Source organism: Balaenoptera borealis, assembly GCF_965194805.1.
Source record: "Balaenoptera borealis genome assembly, chromosome: X".
NCBI classification, from domain to species: Eukaryota; Metazoa; Chordata; class Mammalia; order Artiodactyla; family Balaenopteridae; genus Balaenoptera; species Balaenoptera borealis.
This window is the reverse complement of record NC_138881.1, coordinates 97,442,422-97,462,211: the sequence shown is the minus strand read 5'-3', so window position 1 is coordinate 97,462,211 and position 19,790 is coordinate 97,442,422. Positions and strand designations below refer to the sequence as shown.

Genomic DNA, 19,790 nt, shown 5'->3' with positions numbered 1-19,790 from the left:
CTGCCTTTTATTGAGTCTATCTTGTATGCCAGGCATTGAGCCATGCATATTACTGACGTTAAAGATATAAAATGTATTATCTCAATTTAGTTAAAACTCCTAAAATACAGATATTATTTGGTGAAGGAGCTTAACCATTTTACCAAATCTATATCATCACTAGTTTTATTTGTTTTTGTTGTTTTAGAAACTGTGAATGCAGTCAACAAAACAAGAAACTCAAGTTCTTTTGTCAGTATCTGGAAATGATATATAAATAATAGCAACTAAAGCAGCATTAATAACAGTATCTATTGTACAGATTATCTTAATCAATACTTAAAAAAAAATTAAAAGTATATGTCAGCAGTTTTCAAAGTGTGGTTCAAGGACCCTGGGGGGCCTCTGATACTCTTTTAGAGAGTTTGCTATGTTTCCCTTTTCCAGCTATTTATCTTTAAAACTGCATTTTCTTTATAAACTTCAACCCAAATAACGTAAAACAGGTTGAAAGCAGATACATAAATGAGTATCCAACTATATTTCCCCAAAACTAAATATTAAAGAGATTTTAAAACTGTAAAACAATGTCGGCCTTCTCTCAATTATTTTTGGGAAATATAGTCTATTTTTATAAAAAATATTTATGTTAACATTAAATGGATTCATTACTGTTATTTAAAATGAAATGATTCATAAATATGTTGAACATTTCTCAGTTTTAATTTATATTATAATAAATATCAATAGGTATAATCCACACAAACAAAAGCTCTTTGAGGTCTTCAATTATTTTGAAAAGTATAAATAGGTCCTGACACCAAAGAGTTTGAGAGCTGCTGTTCTATATTAATGGATGAAGTTACATAAGCCCTGGAGAGTTAAATTCAGCAAATTTATAAAGTCTTTCTCAGTATTTTAAATTTGTCAGCTAGTAGAAATTCAGGTGATGTTAAGTCAGGGTAAACATAAACAACATCAATAATAGCAACTAAATATTTTACATGCATCATCTCACTCATTGTCGTAAAAATTATGAAAGGCGCATGTTATTTGGTGAAGTTAACTTCAGAAAAGTTAAATTAATTTAGCAAGTATAATGGAGCAGTATTTGATGTTTTTAAACCTTTGATTTGTCCAAGGAGAAAAAGTGAAAATGAACTCCAAAGAAGATATACAGATTGCCAACAAACACATGAAAGAATGCTCAACATCATTAATCATTAGAGAAATGCAAATCAAAACTACAATGCGATATCATCTCACACCGGTCAGAATGGCCATCATCAAAAAATCTACAAACAATAAATGCTGGAGAGGATGTGGAGAAAAGGGAGCCCTCATACACTGTTGGTGGGAATGTAAATTGATACAGCCACTATGGAGAACAGTATGGAGGTTCCTTTAAAAACTAAAAATAGAACTACCATACCACCCAGCAATCCCACTACTGGGCATATACCCTGAGAAAACCATAATTCAAAAGGATAAAGAAGATGTGGCACATATATACAATGGAATATTACTCAGCTATAAAAAGAAATGAAATTGAGTTATTTGTAGTGAGGTGGATGGACCTAGAGTCTGTCATACAGAGTCAACTAAGTCAGAAAGAGAAAAACAAATACCATATGCTAACACATATATATGGAATCTAAAAAAAAAAAAAAAAAAGGTCATGAAGAACCTAGGGGCAAGACAGGAATAAAGACGCAGACCTACTAGAGAATGGACTTGAGGACACTGGGAGGGGGAAGGGTAAGCTGGGACAAAGTGAGAGAGTGGTAGTGTATATATGGACATATATACACTACCAAAAGTAAAATAGATAGCTAGTGGGAAGCAGTTGCATACCACAGGGAGATCAGCTCGGTGCTTTGGGACCAGATAGAAGGGTGGGATAGGGAGGGTGGGAGGGAGGGAGACGCAAGAGGGAAGAGATATGGGGATATATGTATAACTGATTCACTTTGTTATAAAGCAGAAACTAACACACCATTGTAAAGCAATTATACTCCAATAAAAACATTAAAAAAAAAAAGAAAGAAAATACCAGGTATAAATAACAACAATTGCAATAATAATAACTACTTTTTACTGAGTGCTTTTTATTTGTCACACACTGAGTCATGTGTTTTATAATTATTATATACTTTCATATATTATTTAATCCAGACAAAAAACATAAAAAGAAGGAATTATTAACTAGAATTACTAAGTCTTTCTGAAATTAACTTCAATAAATCTATATCATCTTTAGAATTTTAGAAACAACAAAGATAAGTTATAATCCACATTCGGCTGAAAATATCAGGTACTACTTCAACCAATAAACAGTCAAATATTTTGCATGCATTATCTCACTTAGTTCTCAGAAAACCCTGTAAAAGTGATTAGTATTCATTAAGGTTACTTAAACTCAGAGAGAAAAAAATACTTTCAATAAACATGTGGAGTCTTAACATTTTAGGAACACTGAATTCAGTAATAGTTATAGTTCAAGTTTTTATTGAAAATATGTGTTACTATGACTACCACGACTACTAACTATCATTTATTGAGTGCTTACTAACTTTGGTACTGTATCTGCAGTATATACTTTATATGCATTATTTTATTCTAGCCTCATAAAAGCCATAAAATAACTTGGTGCAGTTATTTTACTTCAGATAAGGCAAGTAAGTTCAGAGAATGTATAAAGATGTTCACTTTATTTCTTGAAGCCTTGAATTCAAGCAACACAGATCAATTCTCTTCAATCAGATAATAATACCATATGCCAATGATTCTTAGATGTACATTTCTTTTAGATTTTAACATCTTCTAATGTGTGATGCATCTTACAATTGATAGTATCTTACAATCAGTGTTGGCCAGACAGTAGTCATTACATAGTGTTACATTGTCAGCATATGTGTGAGCCTGGTCTGATAAACTTCTTTTGACATCTTCTGGTAAGATCAAAATTACCAGTAGCAAAATTTGCAAAATGGCTATCAGCAGCATGGTAATAGTTCACTGTGAACGAAAAATTATGTCATAACAGGCAAAAAGAGGGAGTGTTCTGAACAAGGCATCCTCAACAGCATCCAATGTCACAGAAGGGTCTAGAATTTGAAACATTTCCTCTGTCTTTGAAAATGAGGAGGTCACTGGTGATTATAGAGAGAACAATTATAGTGGAGTAGTGAAGACAGGGAACAGATTGCCAAAAGATGAATAATAAATGGTAATTAGATAGAGGAAAGAGAGATTATAAAGTACATTTCCTGGAGCAGATTGACCAACATCAAATTGAAAACATAGATCAAGGGAATTTTTTACTGAACTGCAGGTCTATCTCCTAGGTATCTATTTTCATGAGTTTTTCATGGAGAGGAATTTTTTCAAGGACACCTAGGAGGATGACACAATGTCAGGCTGATGGGAGTGGTCCCTTGCCTCACGGAGTAATAAGTGAGTCCCTTGACAACGGGAATTGACAGCAGAAGATGAAGGAACTATTTTCAGAGAAGAACATAGAAGACAAAACAAACACAAGCAGTGCTGCCTTAGTTCTCAGGTGACAAAGTGTGACTGAGAGTTGGAGAAACATTTTGCATACTTTGGCAGATAAATCAGTATTGTGTTGATGCAGTGGGAATTTTAAAGAAGTCAGAATCAGGTTGAGAGTCAACTTTGAACTCAAGGAGTTTTTAGCTTTGGGAAGAGTAGGAACCTAGGCATGCATAAATGAAGGATATCGAGTAAGGAAAAGACCTTAAACGACTTTGAGGGAAGTGGAACTAAAAGAAGAAGAGTCTTCGTTAGCAGGAAAGCATGAGAAGACAGTTCATGAGGTGACAAAAGGAGTGCCCAGGGTTTGTAAGATAAACTTGGGTAAGAGTTTGTGGACAGCTGGGTGTTAAAAAGAAATAGCAAGCACCAAATGGAGTCATCTGCCTCCATGACGGTGAACCAAGGCTTAATAGCAGTCTCAACTTCTCCCAATAATGTGACTTTTAAGCAATCTGAAATTTCCTGGTCAGCACTAATGATGTAATCTGCATAATAAGACCCCTTCCATTACCTTTCTCCTCAAACGAAGATGACCTAACCTGAAATAATTCTTTTCTTTTGCTAATAGCTTCCTTGCCCCACTCTCCTTCTGCCTGTAAAAACCTTCCATTTTGTCCAGTCCCTTGAAGTGCTTATCTATTCACTAGATGGGATGCTACCCAATTCATGAATCATTGAATAAAGCCAATTAGATCTTCCAATTTACTCAGTTGAATTTTATTTTTTAACAGTGAGGGAGGTCCTAGGGAGGTCCAACTATAATATGGCTGAGTGCATGAGGAAGTGAAATTTGAGGTAACATCGAAATATGGCAACATTACTACTGATGGGTAGCAGAATATGCCACCCCAAAATATGCGTCTTTGGCATAAGGATTATTTTGAGTTGATTATTTTGAGAAATGACAGACACAAGAGAAGCTCTGAAAACAGCCTAAGAGAAATTTGCATTTACAAAGGAAATCTCCATTAGTAAACATTTTCCTCTCTGTACCTGGAAGAGAAGGATGACTAAATCATAAAAGAATCTTATCAATGGAGAAGAAGCCCACTTAATTCTGCATAACAAACCTAACCCTTGTTTACCTAGCTTTTCCTGGTCACCTCTTATAACTGGTTTCCCCCACCCCACATCTTTATTTGTCTTTAGCTGAAGATGGTATTTAAGGTGATGGCTTGCACCATTTGGGGGAGTTACTTAGTTTTTCTGGGTATCTCCCATGTATACATAAAATATACATGTTGATAAACTTGTTTGTTTTCTCTTGTTAAACTGTGTTTTATTATAGGAGTCTAAGCCAAAAACTCAGAAGGGTAGAGGGAAAATTATTTTTCCTCCCCTACATTGCTCACAAGCTAATGAAGATTGAGGAAACTAAGATTATATTTAAGGTACAATAATATGCTTACGCATTAAAGGTGAAAGCCAGTAGAGTGGAAGAGCTTAAAGATACAGAAAAGAAAGGTTAAGATGATAGGTAAAGGTCCCTGAGGAGGCAAAGTTGGAAACAGTTGGAAAAATTACACTAGGACTAAAGACTGGTTGTTCCTTTCTATTAGAAGACATAGTAGTATGAATGGGTGGCAGAAATTATTGGGCCCTATACAAAACGGTAGAAGAGAGATGAGAAGAAAGTGTTAAATGGCAAAAGAACAGAGTTGTTAACTGGATGCACAAAGTGATTTAAATGTATATCTGTTGATTCCACAAAGCAGTGAGAAATACGGAGAGTAAATGCAGATAGATGAGTGTGGATAGTCAGCTTTCTTAAAGATAAAATCAGACAGTTGAACACCCTTACATGCTATTGGAAAAATATTCAGGAGAGGGAGTTTGAAGATGCAGAGAAAAAGACATTGAGTAATGAAGCCAGACCCTGAGAACTTGAGAAAAAATAGACTCATGGGTTCCAGGAAGAAAGTCGAGACTTGGGTAGAGGGTGGCCTCAATTCTCTTGTAACAGGTTAAAAAAAAAAAAGATTATTATACAAGGGAAAGAAGAGAGTCTAAATTAAGGGAAGAGTAGAGGGGATTGGGAGAATAGACAGATTTTTGGAGCTATTTAGAAGTTCCATTGATAGGATATGGTGATTGATAGGATGTGGCATGTGAGGGAGAGGCAAGAGTTAATAAGTAAATGAAAATTTCTGTTTTGTGTCATTAGGTAGATGGAGATGCCATTAAGCACAAGAACATAGATGAAGGAGAAGGATTTTGGCAGTGAAAGTAATGGACTCACTTTGGATTGTGTAAAGCTAGAGATGTTTGTGAGTATCAATATGGAATTCTCTGTGAATATAGTTGTTTAAAACTCAGGAGACAGGTGTGGGTTGGGAACAGGGTCTTTCTTATAAAGGGAAACTTCAAGGTCATGATCTTTCAGGGAGAACTTTGGTGAAAAGAAGAGTCATACAAAAATCTAGGGAAAGGGTTCCAAACCTTTTTGTAGCTAAGGATCTCTTCTTAGAATAATGTTTTGAATGTATAAAATAACATACAGGAGATTGCAAAAGAAATAAATTATTTTGACGTTCTGCTATCAAAATATTAAAGATAAAATTTAGAAACAGTAATATATGCAGGTTTTAATTAGCACATTAAATAACAAGATCTAGTAATGGGCCTAACAGCTCCTGAAATTTGAAATAGTGATGAGCCTCTATCATATGGCAAGACATCTGCCACAACTGAATATGATTTTCAAGTATTTGTAATGCCTATTGGTGATACTGTTACAGATATTGCAAATTACTATTTTGGTTTATTGCTTACATTTGTAATTGAAGTAAATCCCAAATTTCAGTTATAAGTTAGTTAAAATAAAGATGCAGGGAGGGAGTGGCCAAGATGGTGAAGTAGAAAGGCCCTGAGTTCACCTCCTCTCATAGGAACATCAAAATTACAACTATTTACAGAACAACCATCAATGAGGACAACCTGAAGACTAGTAGTAAAGATCTTTTACAACTAAAGATATAAAGAAAGAACCAAAATGAGACAGGTTGGAGGGGTAGAGACACAATATAGTCAAGACCCATCCCCCTGGGTAGGTAAACCGCAAATGAGAGGATATTACAATTGCAAGGGTTCTTCCCAAGGAATGAGTGGTCCAAGCCCCACGCTGGGCTCCCCGCCCAGGGGGCTTGCACCAAGAAGACAAGCCCCCAGAATGTTTGGCTTTGAAGGCCAGTGGGGCTTACTTTTGGGGAAGTTGAGGGCTGTAGGAAAAAGAGACTCCACTCTTGGCACACACAAAGCCTCACAAGCTCTGAGACCCAGGACAGAAGCAGTAATTTGAAAGGAGCCTGGATCATAACCACTTGCTATCTTAGCCTCCTGGAGAGGCAGGAGAAAACTGGGATCCACCCTGGGGACATACATGCTAGCAGCAGCCATTTTGGGGAGCTCATTCTACCATGAGGACACTGGCACTGGCAAGTGCCAATTTTAGCACCAGAGGGCACAGGACCCGGCCCTGCCCACCAACAGGCCAGCATTAGCCTCAGGAACCCCTGGACTGTGCCACCAGACATGACGGGACACAGCCCTGCCCACCAGCAGCCAGCAATCTTCACACTAGGCAGGGCCCAGCAACCAACCAGACTGGGGGCCAGCCTTACCTACAAGCATGCCTATAGTAGTCAGCCCACCACAAAAGAAGGGCCCGTGCAGCTCACATAGATGACACCACTAGAGCATGTAGCTCTGGTGACCAGAGGGGAGTGCACTGCTGAAAGGCATAGGAAGTCTCCTACATAAGGCCACTTCTCCAAGGTCAGGAAATGTAACCCACCTACCAGAAACATAGAAATAAAAACAGCAAATTAGGCAAAATGAGGCAGCAGAGAAATATGTGCCTAAAGGAGGAACAAGATAAAGCCCCAGAAGAACTAAATGGAGATAAACAATCTATCTGATAAAGAGTTCAAGGTAATGATCATGAAGGTGCTCAAATAACTCAGGAGAAGAATGGATAAACACAGTGAGACGTTAGAAGTTTTTAAACAAAGAGTTAGAAAATATAAATAAGAACCAAGCAAAGCTGAATAATACAATAACTGAAATAAAAAATAAACCAGAAGGAATCAACAGTAGATTAGATGATACAAAGGAACAGATCAGGGAACTGGAAAGCAGAGCAGTGGAAATCACTCAGGCTGAACAGAAAAAAAATTTTTTTTAAATATCAGGACAGTTTAAGAGACCTCTGGGACAACATCAAGCCTATGAACACTTGCATTATAGGGATCCCAGAAAGAGAAGAGAGAGAAAAAGGTGCAGGGAACTTATTTGAAGTCATAATAGCTGAAAACTTCTCTAACCTGGGAAAGGAAACAGACATCCAGGTCCAGGAATCACAGAGAGTCCCAAACAGGATAAACTCAAAGAGGAACAGGCCAAGACACATCGTAATTAAAATGGCAAAAATTAAAGATAAAAAGAGAATCTTAAAAGCACCAAAGGAAAAGCAACAAGTTATGTACAAGGGAACTCCCATGAGGCTATCAGTTGACTTTTCAGCAGAAACTCTGCAGGTCAAAAAGAGTGGCATGATACATTAAAAGTGATGAAAGGAAAAAACCTACTACCAAGAATACTCTACCTAACAGGGCTGTCATTCAGAATTAAAGGAGAGATCAAGAATTTTGCAGACGAGCAAAAGCTAAAAGAATTCAGAACCATGAAATCAGTTTCAGAAGAAATATTAAAGGTACTACTCTAATTGGAAAAAAAGACCACAACTCCACAACCAGAAAAATGAAAATTACAAAAGGAGAAAATCTCATTGCTAAAGACAAATATATAGTAAAGGTAGTAGATCAATCACTTATGAAATTAGTAAGAAGCTTAAAAGACAAAAGTAGTAAAATCATCTATATCCACAGTAAGTAGTTAAGGGATACACAAAACAAAAAATTTGTAAAATATGATGTCCAAAACATTAAAAGGGGGGAGGGGCATAAAAATTCAAGTTTGTTAAAATGCATTTGAACTTAAGAGATGGCAACTTAAAATAATCATATATTTATATAGATATGTATAAAGCTCATTGTAACCACAAACAAAATCTATAATAGAAATACACACAAAAAGAGAAAGAAGTCCAAACATAACACTAAAGATAGTTATCGAATCAAAAGGGAAGAGAACAAAAGAAGTATAAATGAATAAAATAGAACTACAAAACAACCCCAAAACAATGAACAAAATGGTAATAAGTACATACCTATCAATAATTACTTAAATGTAAATGAATTAATGTTCCAATCAAAAGACATAGAGTGGCTGAACAGATACAAAAATAAGCCCCATCACTATGCTGCCTACAAGAGACTCACTTGAGATCTAAAGACAAGAGAATGAAACTGAGGGGATGGAAGAAGTTATTCCAGGCAAATAGAAATGAAAAGAAAGCCAGCACAGAAATACTTATACCACAAAAAAATAAACTTTAAAATGAAAACTGTTACAAGAGACAAAGAAGGACATTACATAAGGATCAAGGGATCGATCCAAAAGAAGATATAACAATTGTAAATATATATGCACCTGACATAGGAGCACCTAAATGTGTAAAGTGAATATTAACAGATAAAGGGAGGAATTGACAGGAACACAATAATAGTAGGGGATTTTAACACTCCACTTACATCAATGGACAGATAATCCAGACCAAAAATCAATAAGGAAACACTGGCCTTAAATGATACATTATACTGGATGGACCTAATAGATTTATATAGAACATTCCATCCAAAGCAGCAGAATACACATTCTTTTCAAGTGCACATGGAACATTCTCCAGGGTAGATCCCATGCTAAGCTACAAAACAAATCTTAGTAAATTGAAGAAGATTGAAATCATATTAAACATCACATTGCAACACTATGAGATCATAAATCAACTGCAAGATAAAAACTGCAAAAATCATAAACACATGGAGGCTAAACAATATGCTGCTAAGTAACCAATAGGTCTCTGAAGAAATCAAAGAGGAGATCAAAAAATACCTGGAGACAAATGAAAATGAAAGCACAATGATCCAAAATCTATGTGATGCAGCAAAAGCAGTTCTAGAAGGGAAGTTTATAGTGATACAAGCCTGCCTCAGGAAACCAGAAAATCTCAAATATACAACCAAACCTTACACTAAATGAACTAGAAATAGAACAAAACCCCAAGTTAGTAGAAGGAAAGAAAGCATAAATATCAGAGTAGAAATAAATAAAATAGAGACTAAAAAAAAATAGAAAAGATAATAAAACTAAGAGCTTGTTCTTTAAAAAGATAAACAAAATTGATGAACCTTTAGCCAGACTCATGAAGAAAAAAATGAGAGAGGGTTCAAAACTATAAATTCAGAAATGAAAAATGGGAAGTTAAGTCCACATCACAGAACTACAAAGGATCATAAAATATTACTATGAACAAGTCTATACCAATAAAATGGACAACTTAGAAGAAATGGACAAATTCCTAGAAACGTACCTCCCAAGACTGAATCAGGAAGAAATAGAAAATATGAACAGACCAAGTTGAGTAATAAACTTGAGTCAGTAATAAAACAAAATTCCAGGAACAGATGGTGACAAAGGGGAATTCTACCAAATATTTAGAAAAGAGTTAATGTCTATCCTTCTCAGACTATTCCAAAAACTTGAAGAGGAAGGAATGTTTCCAAATTCATTCCAAAAGGCCAGCATCGTCCTGCTGCCAAAACCAGAAAAGATATCACAATAAAAGAAAATTACAGACAAATAGAACTGATGAACATAGATACAAAAACATCCTTAACAAAATATTAGCAAGCTGAATTCAACAATACATTAAAAGAATAATAGACCATGCTGAAATGGGGTTTATCCCAGGGATGCAAGGATGGTTCAGTATTCAAACATCAAGCATGTCATATACCACATTAACAAATTGAAGAATAAAAATCATATGATCCTCTCAATAGATACAGAAAAAGCTTTTGACAAAATTCAACATTGATTTATGATAAAAACTCTCCAGGAAGTGAGTATAGAGGGAACATAAGTCAACATAAAAGGCCATATATGACAAGCCCACAGCTAACAACATACTCAGTGGTTAAAAGCTAAAAGCACTTCCTCTAAGATCAGAAACAAAGAGAATGATGCCCCACTCTCACCACTTTTATTCAGCATAGTATTGGAATTCCTAGCCACAGCAATCAGGCAAGAAAAAAAATAAAAGGAATACAAATTGGAATGGAAAAGGTAAAACTGTCACTGTTTGCAGATGACATGATATTATATATAGATGCATAAAGATTTCTACAAAAACTACTAAAACTCATCAATGAATTTGGTAAAGTTGTGGGATACAAAATTAATATGCATAAATCTGTTGCATTTCTATACACTAACAGCAAACTATCAGAAAGAGAAATTAAGGAAACAATTCCATTTATAATAGCATCAAAAAGAATAAAATACCTAACATTAAGTCTAACTAAGGAGATAAAAGACCTGTATTGGAAAACTATAAGACACTGATGAAAGAAATTGAAGATGAAACAAACAGATGGAAAGATATACCGTGTTCATGAACTGGAAGAATTAATATTGTTAAAATGACCATACTACCCAAGGCAATCTACAGATTCAATGCAATCCCTATCAAAATACCAAAAGGCATTTCCTACAGAACTAGAACAAAAAATTTCCCAATTTGTATGGAAACACAAAAGACCCTGAATAGCCAAAACTATCTTGAGAAAAAAGAACAAAGCTGGTGGTATCATGCTCCCTGATTTCTAACTACACTACAAATCTACAGTAATCAAAATAGTATGGTACTGGCTCAAAAAACATACACTTAGGTCAACGGAAGAGAATAGAGAACCTAGGAATGAATTCACAGTTATATGGTCAATTTATCTATGATAGAGGAGTCAAGAATATACAATGGAGAAAAGACAGCCTCTTCAATAAATGGTGTCGGTAAAACTGGACAGCTACATGTGCAAGAATCAAACTGGACTACTTTCACACCTCGTATGAAAATAAACTCAAAATTGATTGAAGACTTAAATGTAAGACCTGAAACCATAAAGCTCCTAGAAGAAAATGTAGGCAGTGTGCTCCTTAACATTGGTCTTAGCAATATTTTTTTTGAATAAGTCTCCTCAGGCAAGGCCAACAAGGCAAAAATAAACAAATGGAACTACATCAAACTAAAAAGCTTTTGCAGAACAAAGGAAATTATCAACAAAGTGAAAAGGCTGCTTACTGAATGGGAGAAGATAAATGATGTAACTAATAAGGGGTTATCTGCAAAATATACAAAGAACTCACACGACTCACATAAAAAGTAAATAGCCCATTAAAATAATTGGCAGAGGACCTAAGCAGACATTTTTCCAAAGAAGATATACAGATGGCCAACAGGCACATGAAAAGTTCCTCAATATCACTAATCACTGGGGAAATGCAAGCCAAAACCACAATGAGATGCCACCTCACTCCTGTCAGAATGGCTGTTATCAAAATGACAACAAATAATCATTGTTGGTGAGGATGTGAAGAAAAGGGAACAATTGTGTACTGTTGGTGGGAATGTAAATTGGTGCAGCCACTATGGAAAACAGTATGGAGATTTCTCAAGAAATTTAAAAATAGAACTACTGTACAATCCAGCAATTCTACCCCTGGGTATTTATTCAAAGAAAACAAAAACACTAATTTGAAAAGATATATGCCCTCCCGGTTCATGGCAGTGTTATTTATAATAGCCAAGATATGGAAGCAACCCAACACATAATGGAATATTACTCAGCCATAAAAAGAATGAAATCTTGTCATTTATGACAACATGGATGGACATAGAGGGTATTTTGCTAAGTGAAATGTCAGAGAAAGACAAAATAATGTATGATTTCACTTATATGTGGAATCTAAAAAACAAAATGAACAAACATAGCAAAACAGAAACAGAGTCATAGATATAGAGACCAAACAGGTTGTTTCCAGAGGGGAGGGGGGTAGGGAAGGAGAGGATTGGTGAGGGAGATTAAGAGGTACAAACTTCCAGTTACAAAATAAATGAGTCATGAGTATAAAATGTACAGTGTGGTGTATATAGTCAATAATTAAGTAATATCTTTGTATGGTGACATACTGTAACTAGATTTCTCATAGTGACCAATTTGAAATGTATAGAAATATTGAATCACTATGTTGTGTACCAGGAACCAACATAGTGTTGTAGGTCAATTACACGTCAAAAACAAATAAACAAACTCATAGAAAAAGAGATCAGATTTGTGGTTACCAGAGGCGGGAGGTGGGAGGAGGGGGAATTGGATGAAGACAGTCAAAAGGTACAAACTTCCACTTATAAGACAAATAAGTACTAGGGGCACAATGTACAGCATGATAAATATAATTAACTCTGCTGTATGTTATATATGAAAGTTATTAAGAGAGTAAAGAGTTCACATCAAAAGGAAAAAAACTTTTATTTTTTAAATTTTGTATCTATATGAGATGATGGATATCCACTAAACTTATTTTGGTAATCTTTTCATGGTGCATGTAAGTCAAACCATTATGCTGTACACCTTAAATTTATACAGTGCTGTACGTCAATTATATCTCAATAAAACTAGAAGAAAAAGTGCAAATTTTTTTGACCATCAAAATGTACAAACTCCCAGCTGTAGTCATGATGCAGTAGCTGGTATCAGAGTCAGATTTAACTTCCTGCCACAAAAAACTATAAGAACTCGTAAGTAAATACTATCATTTTCTAATAATGGTGGAATAGTTTATAGAAGACTAGGTCTCCTGCTGACAACAGTCAAAAGCCTGAACAAAATTTAAAACACCCAACATGCGAAGATACTTGAGAGTGAACAAAAAGCAGGTAGAAACTACAAGGGACTGCGCAATCAGAAAGAGGACAAGCTACAGGCAGGAGGGGGCTTAAAATTTCTATACAAACTTCCCTCACATTCTTGTTTGACACCTGAGTCCTTTATTTGTGACTCTCCAAGGAACTCATGGAGCAAGCAACATTTGAGAGGTTGAAAATATTTAATAGAGATCTCAACAGTTTTCTACTGAAAAGGAAACAGAGTTGGGAGTTTGCATCACCCCAAATTAGGAAAGCTTAGTAAACACCCTGGCCTTTTCATTTATACTCAGAAGGAGCATGCCTTAGGAAAAAAGCCAATTTCTTGAGAATAAAGGATTTGACCTAGGAATAAAAGCAAACCTGGAACCCACCATAAAAAAGCAAAAACAAGGCCTCCATAAGAGTATGTGTATAAAATTACTAAATATACAAAGAAACAGAAAAATGTGACCCATAATAAAGAAAAAAAATAACAATAGAAATAGAGCCACACATGACCCAGATCTTGAAATTAACAGACAAGAGCTTTAACTATGATAAATATATTAAATCATCTACTAGAAAATGTAAACATATGGTTGTAGAGGTGGGAATTTCAGGATAGATGTGGAAACTAAAGAAAAGAGGAAAGCCTCTAAAACTGAAAAAATTCATTATTTAAAATTAAGAAAAATCACTGGATGGGATCAATAGAAGTAATGATCAATGAACTTGAAGAAGGTCAATACATATCACTCAAATTTAAGCAAAATGATGAAACAAACTTTTTTAAATTGGACTTATTTTTTTCAGCCATGACAGAGTCCTTGGCATCAGACTTGCCATCCTTCCAAACACAATGATAAAACTGGACAGAATATGTGAGACAACTCTTTTCAGGCATTTGGCAGTATTTAGTATAGAATTTTGCTTTTTAAGATAAGGGAAACACATGAGATAAGTCCTTTATTCACTCTACCCCTCTCTAACTGGAGACAATTTCTTGATTTTGACACAGGGAAATGGAGCCCAAAAAGGGATGGGCTCTCTTGCTGAAATAAGCAGGCAGAGATCAGAGTTCAGGGCTGCCAAAGCACCTGGGACTTTCTGGGAAAGATATAAGAGAAGAGGGAACCATGCAGAGGAGGAGACCAAGAAGTATTTGTGAGCATACCCTCCAGGAATTTGATTGAGGGCTCGGGTGCACATCTGCAAATGAGACTCCATAAGGCCTAGCAGAGAGTGGTAGCTATGGGGACAAGAGCATAACAAATATATAGAAGTTACACAGTCCTAGAAGTTAGAGTCTGGCCCAGCCAGAAGGGAGACACCATATTAACACATCACTAACATCTTGAGGATTCAGCTGAAACGAAGGAACAGCCATGCCTAGCAGTAAGGATCATGGCCTTAAAAGATGCACCATAATAAAGACTAAAACTGAACCTCAGCAGGATCAAGAACAGACAATAAATTAATAGCATGCCACCCCCAAATTGAACACTCTTTAAAAGAAACAACACATTCCAGACTCTTTGCAATGTATCATTTACAGTGCCCTGCATAAAATTACAAAAATATAGATAGGCTAAGAAATAAGAAATTAAGATATTAATTACACAAAAAAGCAGTCAATGAAAAAAGATTCCCTGTACCACTTAATATTGGAATGATCAGATAAGGAATTTATAGCAACTGTTATTAAGATGTTCAGGGACTTAAAGGCAAATGTGGTCCTAATGGGTTAAGGGATGCTAACTCTCAGCAGAGAAATGTAAATTGTAAAATGAATAGGATGGAAGTTTTGGAATTACAAGGTTAAATATTTGAATGAAAAATAAACTGCATAAGTTTAACAGACAAGTGGAGATGGCAGAAGAAAGGAACCATGAACTTGAAGATATTTATACAAATTAATCAGAAGAACAAAAAGAAAAAAAATTTAAAAATAGAGTTTCAGTGACCTGTGGGACAATATAAAGCACTCTGACACACACGTAAACTGGAGTCTAAGAAGAGGATAAATAATGGGGCAGGCAAATATTTGAAGAAATAGTGGTGAAAACTTCTCAAATTTGGTGAAAGGCATTAACCTACAGATCTATGAAGCTCAACAAATCTCTAGTAGAATAAACCCAAAGGAAACAAAACATAAGAATATTATAATCAAAGTACTTATAACCAATATAAATAAGAAATCTAAAAAGTAGCCAGAGAAAAATGACACATTTCATAGAGAAGATTAATATAGAAATATCCAAGGACTTTCACATCAGATTCCATAGAGAACAGAAGATAATAAAACTTTCTTTTAAGAGAATAAATATAAATGATACAAACTCACAGCTGTCAAACCAGAATTTCATGTTCAGTGAACAGATCCTTCAAAAATAAGGGTAAAATTAAGGCATTTTTCAGATAAACTAAAGCTGGAAGAATTTGTTGCTAATAGATCTTCATTAAAAGAAATGCTAAAGGAAGGTCTTTAGAGGTTGATGGAAATGATACCAGGTGGAATTTTAGATCTACTAAAGGAAAGAGGAGCATGTGAAATGGTAAATATATAAGTAAATGTGAAAGACTAACTTTTGTTTTATCCTAATTTCTTAGAATGTATAAATGAGGTTTTGAAGCAAAAATAATTTAAATTTAAGGTTATGTCAGTAATATATGTAGAAGTAGCATACATGAAAACAACAACAAAAAGAAAAGGCTTAGTAAATGAACTTATACTATTTTAAATTTCTTACATTTCTGAAGTCTGAAGTGGGAAAGTGGTATATTATTGAATTTAAGGATGGTTATGAGCTAAGAAAGCATGTGGTAATTCCTAGATTAACCTAGATCAACTAAATATAATTTAAAAGAGGTGTGGTTAAAAAAACAATAAAGGAACTGAAATGTAATGTTAATAATATTTGGTAAACAGAAGAGAAAGCAAGAAAAGAAGGACAGAGGAACAAAAATCAAATGAAATAAATAGAAAGCAAAGAAAAAGATGTCAGACTTAAATCCAGCCATATCAATAATTATATAAAATGTAATTGGACCAAATACTCCAGTTAGAAGACAGCACTTTTTATAGTAGGATAAAAAAGCAAGACAATCACTGTCTAAAAGAGATGAACTTTAAATATGAAGACACATACAGTCATATCTTGCTAAATTTACTTATTTATATTAGTAGTTTTCTTTTTAGTATAATAGATTCCTTAAGAGTTTCCACATAGACAATTGTTATCTTCAAGTTAAAATGTTTTAACTTTTCCCCCAATCTTTTTCTTTTTTTTATAAATTTATTTATTTATTAACCTAAACGACTATGTTACCCCTTGCTCTTTAATGTATGGTCTGTGGCCGGTGGCATTGGCGTCACCTGGGAACATTTTATTTAATTTTATTTATTTTTGGCTGTGTTGGGTCTTTGTTGCTGCACGTGGGCTTTTTCTAGTGGTGGCGAGCGTGGGCTACTCTTCGTTGTGGTGCGTGGGCTTCTCACTGCGGTGGCTTCTCTTGTTGCAGAGCACAGGCTCTAGGAGTGCGGGCTTCAGCAGTTGTGGCACGTGGGCTCAGTAGTTGTGGCTCACAGGCCCTAGAGCACAGGCTAACTAGTTGTGGTGCGCGGGCTCTGTTGCTCCGCAGCATGTGGGATCTTCCCGGACCAGGCTCAAACCTATGTCCCCTGCATTGGCAGGTGGATTTTTAACCACTGCACCACCATTCTCCCAATCTTTGTTATCTCTATTATTTATATTTGCCTTATTCACTGGCTATGAACTAAAGTGAGTCAAAATGGAAAGAAATAGAAAATTGAAATTTCTCTTCATCTATTAAAGTAATTGAACTAATATTTAAAAACTTCTCCAAATCCAAATGGCTTCATTGATTAATTCTTTCAAACATTTAAGAGAGAAATGTCAAATTTACACAAATGGAAAAGTAAGAAATACCCCTCACTAATGTTATGAGGCCAGCATAACCCTGATATGAAAACCTGATGACTTTATCTGATAGGACTTTTATAGAACAATATCATTTATATACATAGATACAGAATTCCTCAATAACACCTGTAAATCTGTATATAAACTCTACCTCAATTGTTGACTGATCTTTAAACTACGCAGGCACAGAAGAAATATAGGAGGAATACACTAAAAAAGTAGGAGCTGGAAGCCAAGAAAACTGAGCAGAGGCATTAGATGCTGCATAATGTGAGGGACACAAGTTTTATAGTTTGAGTACAGAAAGGTAACTGCCTACTATAAGGCAAAAACAATAATCTTCACAAGAGAAAACAAACTCCAGAATATCACAAAGTATAAAAATGTCCAGTTTTAAATCAAAAGTTATTAGTTATCCAAAGGAACAGAAAGGTGGGAACCACAATCAGTGAAAAGAGAAGTCAATATAAGTAAACTATATTTATTGGTCGCAGATATTGGATTTAGAAGGGGAGGGTGGGATGAATTGGGAGATTAGGATTGACACATATACACTACTATGTATAAAATAGATAACTAATGAGAACCTCCTGTATAGCACAGGGAACTCTACTCAGTGCTCTGTGGTGACCTAAATGGGAAGGAAATCCAAAAAAGAGGGGAAAAAAAAGAAATCAGTTGCATTTCTATACACAAACAACAAAACATCTGAAAAAGGAATAAAGAAAACTATCCCATTCACAATAACTTCAAAAACTATAAAATACTTAGGAATAAATTTAATCAAGTAAGTGAAAGATCTGTTCAATATAAACTATAAGACCTTGATGAAAGAAATTTAAAAGGACACAAACAAATGGAAAGTTACCCCATGTTCATGGATTGGAAGAATTAATATTGCTAAAATGTCCATACTACTAAACCCATTTATAGATTCAATGCAATCCCTATAAAATTCCATTGGCATTTCTCACATAAATAGAAAAAGCAATCCTAAAATTTGTATGGATCCACAAAAGGCCCTAAATAGCCAAAGAATCATGAGAAAGAAGAACAGAACTGGAGACATCACACTTCAAAATATACTGCAAGGTAATTTAAATGGTATGGTACTGGCATAAAAATAGACACATAGGCCAATGGAACAGAATAGAAAGCCCCCAAATTAACTCCTACATATATGGTCAACTAATATTTGATGTGGCGCCAAGAACACTCAATGGGGAAAGGATAGTCTCTTCAACAAACAGTGTTGGAAAAATTGCATAACCACATGCAGAAAAATAAAATTGCACCCCTATCTTACATCAATCAAAAAGTTAACTAGCAGTGAATTAAAGATTTAAACATAAGACCTGATGCCATAAAACTCCTAGAAGAAAAGGAGGAAGAAGCTCCTTGACATTGGACTGGGCAATAATTTTTTTGGTATGATACCAAAAGCACAAACAACAAAAGCTAAGATCAACAACTAGGATTACATCAAACTAAAAAAAGATTCTTCACAGCAAAAAATAAATCAAAAAATGAAAAGGCAACCTATGAAATGGGAGAGAATATTTGCAAACAATATATCAGATAAGGGGTTAATATTCAAAATATATAAAGAACTCATACAACTGAATTTTATAAAAACAAACAACACAATAAAAAATGGCCACAGGAACCAAGTAGACTTTTTTTTTCAAAAAAAGACATATAAATAGCCATTAGGTACATAAAAAGATGCTCAGCATTACTAATCATCAGGAAAATGTAAATCAAAACCACAATAAGAAGGACTTCCCTGGTGGCGCAGTGGATAACACTCCGTGCTCCCAATGCAGGGGGCCCGGGTTCAATCCCTGGTCAGGGAACTAGATCCCACATGCATGCTGCAACTAAGACTTCTCATGCCACAACCAGGGAGCTGGTGAGTCACAACTAAGGAGCCCTGGAGCCACAACTAAGGAGTCCACCTGCCACAACTAAGACCAGGTGCAACCTAATAAATAAATATATATTAAAAAAAACACAAAATAAGATATCACCTCACACTTGTTAGAATGGCTATCATCAAGAAGACAATAGATAATGTGTTGGAGAGGATGTGGTGATAAGAGAACACTTGCACATTGTTGGAGGAAATGTAAATTGTTGCAGCCACTATGGAAAACAATATGGAAGTTGTTCAAATAATTCAAAATAGAACTGTCATGTGATCCAGCAATTCCCCTTCTGGGTATATATATCCAAAAGAAATGAAAACAGGATTTTAAAGAGATATATTCACTACAGTGTTTATTTTTGTATTATTCACAATAGCCAAGAAATGAGAACAACTTGTGTGTCCATCAATGGATGATATATATGATATAATGGAGTGTTATTAAGCCATGAGAAAGAAGGAAATCCTGCCATTTGCAACAACATGGATGGACCTTGAAGGCTTTAAGCTAAGTGAG

The 19,790-nt window shown here is 35.1% G+C and overlaps 2 protein-coding genes and 1 pseudogene across 3 annotated transcripts in view; 1 reads left to right on the top strand and 2 right to left on the bottom strand.

Moving 5' to 3' along the window:
- Window positions 1–19,790, bottom strand: part of HTR2C (5-hydroxytryptamine receptor 2C) — a 144,574-nt gene that overhangs the window by 19,746 nt on the left and 105,038 nt on the right. The gene's annotated exons all lie outside the window — the stretch shown is intronic.
- LOC309620542 (mitogen-activated protein kinase 6 pseudogene) overlaps window positions 1–19,790 on the top strand; it is a 58,545-nt pseudogene that overhangs the window by 3,416 nt on the left and 35,339 nt on the right. The window contains exon 1 of the transcript XR_014249901.1: window positions 1–19,790. This exon is cut by the window's left edge and continues 3,416 nt beyond it. The product of XR_014249901.1 is annotated as a mitogen-activated protein kinase 6 pseudogene (transcript).
- Window positions 1–19,790, bottom strand: part of LUZP4 (leucine zipper protein 4) — a 389,928-nt gene that overhangs the window by 357,245 nt on the left and 12,893 nt on the right. The gene's annotated exons all lie outside the window — the stretch shown is intronic.